Source organism: Eriocheir sinensis, unplaced genomic scaffold (assembly GCF_024679095.1).
Source record: "Eriocheir sinensis breed Jianghai 21 unplaced genomic scaffold, ASM2467909v1 Scaffold1134, whole genome shotgun sequence".
Lineage (NCBI taxonomy): Eukaryota > Metazoa > Arthropoda > Malacostraca > Decapoda > Varunidae > Eriocheir > Eriocheir sinensis.
In genome coordinates, this window is record NW_026110446.1 from 61,501 (window position 1) to 67,500 (window position 6,000).

At 43.6% G+C, this 6,000-nt stretch overlaps 1 long non-coding RNA gene across 3 annotated transcripts in view; it reads right to left on the reverse strand.

Annotated features, from left to right (window-relative positions):
- LOC126989365 (uncharacterized) overlaps nt 1-6,000 on the reverse strand; it is a 31,648-nt gene that overhangs the window by 23,745 nt on the left and 1,903 nt on the right. The window contains exon 1 of one of the 3 annotated variants that reach the window (XR_007743230.1): nt 266-284. The exons of the other annotated variants lie outside the window; for them this stretch is intronic. This is a non-coding gene — a long non-coding RNA (uncharacterized LOC126989365). Of the gene's footprint in view, nt 1-265; nt 285-6,000 lie in introns of those variants that run through there. 3 annotated transcript variants of the gene reach the window in all.

Consider the following 6,000-nt stretch of genomic DNA (forward strand, 5'->3'; position numbering starts at 1 on the left):
TCACATACGCAGACAACCACACAGACTTACACTTATGTACAAGATCACAACACTCACATTGACATTGACCCACAAACATACCTACACAACGCAAACAATCAACGCACTCGTAACATACATCCATAAATACCAAACATATCACACTAACACTGACGCATACAAGCACTCATACTTTCCACGCACCATACGTGACTGGAACAGCCTCCCTCAACAGATTTTAGAGTGCGGTACAATAGACTCATTCAGAAAACAAATACACACTCACTTGTTGTAGTGCGGCGACGGCCTGATGAACGAGCCTCCCATAACCCACTTAGCCAGCGGGGTACCTCTTTGGCCGACTCGGTAAGGAGCGGTTCCCGTCACGCTGGTCGCGGGTTCAATCCCAGGCAGCCGCTGAATACCCTGATCTTGATTAATTTCTCGTGTGTTTCGATACACGCAGAGGACGTGTGGGACCGAGAGAGTAATAGAAAAAAGAGAATAGAAAATCTCGTCATTAAACTCGGGTAGGCGGTGGCCGAACTGGTAGCGTACTGGACCAACATTCGCCGCGTGATGGACGACGCGGTTCGAATCCTCACGCTACCACTCGGATTTTCAGTCACCGCCGAGTGGCCTAAAACTACCCACATGCTGTCCTGAAGACCACCCATCAACCCGGACTCTAGAGGAAGCCGTCCAAGGAATCAAGAACGAGTTCCGGGGGCATGAGCCAATGCAAGATGGCGCCACTAAAACACTCGCCTGCGCCAGAACGGGCTGGGCCGACCATCAGGCCCCACCTGGAAGAAGCCTTGGGCCGACCATCAGGCCCCACCGGGAAGATGCCTACCGGCGCAATAGGCAACAAAAACAAAAAAAAAATAAAATTGTCACCACAACACACCAACACGAACAATGACACTTGATTCACTCCCCTCCCCTGCACACCCGGCTCCCCCGTCCCCCCAACAGCCAACACAAATATGCGTGTTATGCTGAATGGGTGCCCTGCGCATTAAATATCAAGATCAAGAAGTATCAGACATGAAAACTGAACCAATGGATATTCGTGATATTATTCGTGAAAGCAATTAAGACACTCACTCACTACGATGTTTGAGAATAAGTGCATTGAAGACTATTACTGAGGCTAACGTTGTAATTGTTGACGGCCCTCGAGAGCGCTGCATCAGCGGCGGAGCAGGGCCTGAAACCTCATCTACGGTAAACGGTAAACACCTACTATCCATATCAGACCCTGTGACATACCGTTTTCCGCAAATATCTTTCAAACGAAGACTCGGATCCGCATGGGGCTTTGGCACAGATTGCTTCACACACTCCGCTAATTTTTGACGCTATTGTGCATTGCCAAATGCGGTTAATTATGGCGTTTACTCGTGACTGTGATGGCAAAACCTGCGTGAGCCACTTACACATTCGAACAGGTGAGGCGTGACGTATTTGTGACGTGTATCCACCGCCTACCTCCACCCCTGGCTTCCCCTACTCCCACCCCTCCCTTTCTCTCCCTTCTCCCTCTCTCCCCGCTCTCTCTCTCTCTCCCCGGCCCTCTCTCCCTATACCTGCCCTCCCCATCTCTCCTCCGAGGAAAACTGATCGAATGTTTTAAAATACTTAATGGTTTCACGAATGTAGACTGAACAAAATTGTTTATGATCGATGACACTTTGCGAACGAGGAACAATGGCACAAAACTCAAATGTAGACAATTAAATTCAGACTGCACCAAATTTTTCTTCACCAACGTTGTAGTTAGAGAATGGAATAATCTCCCAACATCAGTGGTCCAGTGTAACTCGATTGACTCCTTCAAAACAAGCTCGACCGTCACTTCCTTGAACTTAATATTCACTAGAGTAGAAAAGCAACGTTTTGGAGCCATCTGATTAATGTAGAATCACTTAGGTTTAAGGACAGACCACCTAGTCTGGACCATGGGGTCTGTGTGGTCTGATTTTCTATGTAAATCTCTCTCTCTCTCTCTCGTCGTGAATGGAGGAGCCAAGCCAGCCAGACAAGCGATTTATCCTGTTCATTGCTTTAACAGGTTTGCCATTCTGGAGGAGGAGGACGAGCAGGAGAGCACCTTCCTGGTGGGTGACTCCATGATTCGCCAGCAGGTCGTTGAGTTCTGCGGCAGAGTTCCTCGTCGAAGACGGAACTATTGCTATCCTGGTGCTGGGATCGACGACATAACTGCTGCTCTTGAGGAGATCTCCCCCCAGGCTACTAATGATTCACTGTTTGTTATTCACACAGGTACGAACGACGTCACCACGACCTGGTCTGAGGAACTCCTGGAGAAGTACCGTAGGCTCATCCAGCAGTATAAGACTAAATCCCTAACATTTTGATTTCAGGAGTTCTACCACGGACTTGGGCGGAGAGCGACTTTTCAGTAAGGCCTTCAGCCTAAACAACCGCTTACAGACTCTTTGTAGGAGCTTGACGTGGAGTTCCTAAACGCATGGGACAATTTCTATGGACAAAATGAGCTCTTTCACAGGACGGATTGCACCTTTCTCCCATCGGGCAGCCAGACTCGGAAGGCTCCTCAACGAAGCAGTGCGTGTCATCCGAACAAAAACGAGTCACGGCCACGTCCTCCACCCCGCCCGTGTAAATAGACGCCGTGCATCACAACAAACCCGTAACCGTGATCCCGCAAGTACCACCACCTCTATTACCAAGCCTCTAGATAACTTAAAATCCTTAGTTTCAATGCGCGTAGCCTAAGAAACAAATTTGATGAACTGAGATGTCTTGCTTTAACAGAAAATTTTGACATAATTGCTATAACCGAAACATTTATCGACACCACAAATATTGATTTAAGTTCCGAATACAACATAGATGGCTACAGACTCTTCAACAAAGATCGTGTAAACCGTAGAGGCGGTGGCGTCGCCCTTTATGTCAAAAGCTATTTGCAACCCACTGACAAAACACCGGGAAACAGTAACGTTGAACATTTGTGCGTGCGAGTAAACATTGCAAAAGTCAACTTAAATATATCTGTCACCTACAGACCTCCCGGGCAATCACTGTATGACGACCTTGAAATGTACAGCGTCTTAAGGCAGTCACTTAATAACAGCGACTCACTGATATTAGGAGACTTTAACCTCCCCCATATCGACTGGCCGACACTGTCAGGTACAGAAGGCGAGTCACATAGAATGATCGAATTTCTAGAAGAAAATTATCTAAGCCAAATGGTTTCTGAGCCAACTCGACAAAATAATATACTCGACCTTGTTATAACAACCCAAGATAACCTAGTCAGTAGTGTCACGGTAGGAGAACACCTCGGTTCTTGTGATCATAAATTAGTGCGCGTCGACATTAAAGCTCAATCATCAGTGACTGAAAATAAAGTAAAGGTGCCCAATTTCAAAAGAGCTAACTTCGTAGAAATCCGACAAAAACTAACAGAAATACAACTATCAGATGACGGCAACGTAGAGGAAGCCTGGCTAAGCTTTTAAAATTCACTTACTCACTCAGCAGAACACATTCGTCCCCTTGTGCGAGAAGCGAATTAACACTAATAAAAGCCCACCGTGGTTTAATAGCGAAATTAAACAATCAGTCAATGAGAGAAAATTGTTTTACAGGTTAAAGAAAGAACAAAGCACGCCCGAAAACATTAGACTTTATAATGATGCAAGGCGACGAGTAAAAAGACTAGTAGGTCAGGCAAAGCGTAGATACGAAGAAAATATTGCAGCCAACTGTAAAAATAATCCGAAATCTTTCTTCAGTTACATAAACAACAGAAAGGCGATCAAAAGTGGTATTGGACCTTTAACAAACAGCGACGGTGCACTAGTGACTGACAGCCAACACATTGCAAACCTCTTAAACAATTACTTTTCCTCGGTGTTTAATACTAACAGTCTTCCTCTCGCTACCACCAACACCAGTACTATTGTAAATCTCGAGCATGCATTGCCTAATTTTGAAATAACAACCGATGAAGTCCTTAAAGCTCTCCATTCACTTAAAACAAATAAAAGTCCTGGACCTGACAAAGTATATCCAACTCTGCTGAAAGAAACAAAGAGCGAAATACTCTCCTCCTCACAACCGTATTCAATATGTCCTTGCGACAAGGCATCGTCCCTTCAGATTGGAAAAAGGCTAACGTGACACCGATTTTCAAGAAAGGAGACAGAAAAGTACCAGGTAATTACAGGCCCATTAGTCTAACTTCGGTTGTAGGTAAGCTACTTGAGGGCATAATTAGAGACAAAATTGTGAATTACCTTGAAAGCCACTCATTGATTGGGGACTCACAACATGGCTTCCGAAACAAAAGATCCTGCCTATCAAACCTATTAACCTTTTATAACGACCTCTTCACTGTTTATGACGTAACCAAATCACTGGACGTAGTCTATCTTGATTTCCAGAAAGCGTTTGATAAAGTCCCGCATCATAAATTACTTTACAAATTAAAGCAAATAGGTATTGACGGTCAAGTAAACCAATGGATCGCGAATTGGTTGAGCAACAGACAACAAAGAGTAGTGATCGACGGATTTAACTCAGAGTGGGCGCCTGTCACTAGTGGCTTACCTCAGGGCTCGGACCTTGGCCAAGTGCTCTTCATTATTTACATCAACGACGTGGATGTTGGACTCAATAACCGCATTAGTAAATTTGCAGACGACACAAAGATTGGCAACTCGGTTCTCACTGACGAAGACAGGCAAAGCCTCCAAGAGGATTTGCACAAAATTTCAGCTTGGTCGGATAGATGGAGATGCCCTTTAACGTAGACAAGTGCCAGGTCCTTCAAGTTGGAACGAGGAATAAGAAGTTCGAATACGAAATGCGCGGCGTTAAACTCAAAAGCGTTCAATGCGTCAAAGACTTGGGGTCAAAATCGCGTCAAACCTCAAATTCTCACAGCAATGCATCGATGCAGCAAATAAAGCGAACAGAATGTAGGGCTTCATTAAAAGAAACTTTGTATTCAAGAATAATGATTTAATACTACAGCTCTACAACAGATTAGTCAGACCACACTTGGAATATGCGGTACAGTTTGGTCTCCCCATCATGCAAAGGATATTGCTAAATTAGAAGGTGTTCAGCGTCGGGCAACGAAAATGATCCCTTCCTTGCGCAACAAATCCTACGAAGAAAGGCTTTCTACCCTTAACATGTTCTCTTGAGAAACGTCGCCTCCGAGGAAAACTGATCGAATGTTTTAAAATACTTAATGGTTTCACGAATGTAGACAGATCAACATTGTTTATGATCGATGACACTTTGCGCACGAGGAACAATGGCGTAAAACTCAGATGTAGACAAGTAAATTCAGACTGCACCAAATTTTTCTTCACCAACGTTGTAGTGCGAGAATGGAATAAGCTTCCACCGTCAGTGGTCCAGTGTAACACGATTGACTCCTTCAAAAATAAGCTCGACCGTCACTTCCTTCAACTTAATATCAACTAGAGTAGAAATGCAACGTTTTGGAGTCTTCTGATTAATGTAAAATCACTTAGGTTTAAGGACAGACCACCTAGTCTGGACCATGGGGTCTGTGTGGTCTGATTTTCTATGTAAATCTATGTAAATCTCTCTCTCTCTCACTTGCGATGTACACGAGATATGAATACATGCACACGTATGACTTGAATTAATGGCAGATAAATAGAAATTATATGCCGTCTGCATCAGCATCAACAGTGATGACGAGGATGACCTGTTTGTCGATGGTGATGAATTTTGAATTAACATATATGTATACATACATATATATATATATATATATATATATATATATATATATATATATATATATATATATATATATATATATATGTGGTCAGTTATTTACATTATTAATCCACCTATCATGTACTCGCTGTCTATTTTTGTTTGCTATGACTTTTTAACATAGCTATCTACATGAACACATGTCGTATGGCAGTCTTTTCCTAATATCAGCAGAAAATTTTCATATATTTCTCCAAT